This window comes from Bufo gargarizans, chromosome 2 (genome assembly GCF_014858855.1).
Source record: "Bufo gargarizans isolate SCDJY-AF-19 chromosome 2, ASM1485885v1, whole genome shotgun sequence".
NCBI classification, from domain to species: Eukaryota; Metazoa; Chordata; class Amphibia; order Anura; family Bufonidae; genus Bufo; species Bufo gargarizans.
The window spans coordinates 314,029,949-314,032,391 of NC_058081.1; the positions used below are offsets into that span (position 1 = coordinate 314,029,949).

The following is a 2,443-nucleotide window of genomic DNA, read 5'->3' on the forward strand; positions in this document are numbered from 1 at the left end:
CAAAGAGTCTGTCAGATCACATCACGTGCAGTCTCTTAGATCTTCTGACCCCTATCACGGAAGAGACCGTGACAACCTGTTTCGCCACTACGTAATTTGGTCCATACTGCAAAAGGAGGTCTACAATCACCCATCAATTTTCCTGAGAAAAACATGTTTGAAATAAAAATTAAAAAATCCAGGAGGAGATCCGGGCCGGTGCAGCTGCGTCATGGCCTCCAGCTCCACGGACATCGTCAGACAGGGCTACGTGCGGATGAAGAGCAGGAAACTCGGGATCTACCGCCGCTGCTGGCTGGTGCTCAGGAAATCCTCCAGTAAGGGACCCTGGAGACCGGAGAAGTATCCGGATGAGAGGTCAGTAATGTTAAATGCATCATGCGGCTTCCTAAGGAAACAGAGCGACAAGCGGTGGCCATTATCTTCTGTGACGACCTCGCCCGCACCTTCACCTGTGATTCAGAGCTGGACGCTGAGGAGTGGTTCAAGGTGCTGTCCATGGACTGTCCGGGCACACGGGTTACGGACTGTAATGTCGGAGAACCAGACCTGCTGACTCCAGGAGTGCAAAGTGAACAGATAGAACGCTTCAACGTCTTCCTGCTGCCATCGTCCATCCTGGAAGTGTACGGAGAGTGCAAGATGCAGATAACGGAAGAGAACCTCTACCTCTGGGACCCTCACAAGCCTTGCACAAAGCTGCTGTCCTGGCCCCTCTGCACCCTCCGACGATATGGGAGCGACTCCTCACGCTTCACATTTGAGGCAGAGCAGGTGTGTGGGATCAGCGAGGGACTCTTTACCTTCCAGACCCTTCAAGGACAGCAGATCTATGAGCGAGTGCACACGGCCATCCTGGCTCTGGCTGAACAGCACAAGAGTCTCCTTCTCGAGATGGAAAGAAATTCCTGGCTACTGAACAAAGAACCCGAGAATGTGCCTCACCCTGGTCCCAGCACATCCATGCTTCCCCGCAGTACATACTGGCATCACATCACCAGCGGACAGAGCAGCACAGAGTCTTCCAGCAGCAGACCTCACAGTGGAAGAGATTCAGATCCCATTCCAAGAAGGGCATTTGCTCGGAAACTGCCCACATCAGCCTCACAGTGACCAGACGTGGACTCTAGGACGAGGGACACACAATGGATGGAGCAGCCCCTAAAGCGCAATGTTCATTGGAGGGGCGATTCTGGAGAAATATAAGTTTTGCACTATAAAAGAAAAGTTCTGCTGAAAAAATAAAATAAAAAAATTAACCAATGAAAGGATAATGGAATTCGGTTCATACAGAAGAAAGTCTACAATCACCCATCAATTTTCCCCCAAAAACCCTGTTTCACATAAAAAAATTCAACACAACGTAATTCGGTCCATACCGCAAATGGAGGTCTACAATCACCTATCAATTTTCCAAAGGAAAACATGTTTGAAATAAAAGAATTTCACCAATGAAAGGATAATGGAAATCGGTTCATACAGAAGAAAGTCTGCAATCACCCATCAATTTTCCCCTAAAAAGCCTGCTTCAAATTAAAAATGTCACCACTACGTAATTCGGTCCATACCGTAAAAAGGGCTTTACCACATATAACTGCACCGCTTAACGACAATTAGGCCCTATTTTTTTTCTATTTTTACACTACACAAAAGGCTTTTCAACAAATAACTGCAATGCTGGACGGCAAATTTATTTTAATTTCGCCACTAATACACAACAAACTGGGCTTTTGAGTATATCACTGCACCGCACAAGAGCAATTAGGCCCTAATTTTTTTCTATTTTTACACTACACAAAAAGCTTTTCAACAGATAAGTGCAACGCTGGATAGCGAATATATTTTTATTTTGCCACTAATACAAGGCAACCAGTGCTGTAAAATGTATCACTGCACTGCTGAACGCAATTAGGCACTAATTATATATATTTTTTTTACACTACATAAAGGATTTTCAACAGATAGGTGCAACGCTGGATGGCAAATATATTTTTATTTCACCACTAATACACAGAAAAATGGGCTTAACATATAACTGCACCACACAAACAAAACTTACTGTAGAAATATTTCCTTGTAATAACCCTGTTAACAGCAGCACTTGCACCCCATTAACAAGAACGGTTTGCTGGAATGACAGAGCTATATAATGGCAATTTGGATCCCCAGTCAATACAGCAAGGGGTAACAGGATTGTTCCTCTTACCCAGTTAGTAACCTCCCCTACTAAACCCTGTTCTACATAAATGCTGTGGAATGATTCCTCCCTATCCTTTCCCTGCACTTATAAATCTTTTTTTTTTTTTTTTATCACAATCAAGTCTTTAATTTCTGTATCAAACAGCACTTGCACTGCAATAACAAGAAATTAGTATTGGATAGACAGTGGGGGGCACTCTATATCTGACCACTAATGGACAGCACATAAAACTAATGACTAATG

At 44.2% G+C, this 2,443-nt stretch overlaps 1 pseudogene; it reads left to right on the forward strand.

Moving 5' to 3' along the window:
* Positions 1-211: 211 nt before the first annotated feature.
* Positions 212-1,235, forward strand: LOC122925845 (annotated as a pseudogene).
* Positions 1,236-2,443: the final 1,208 nt, after the last annotated feature.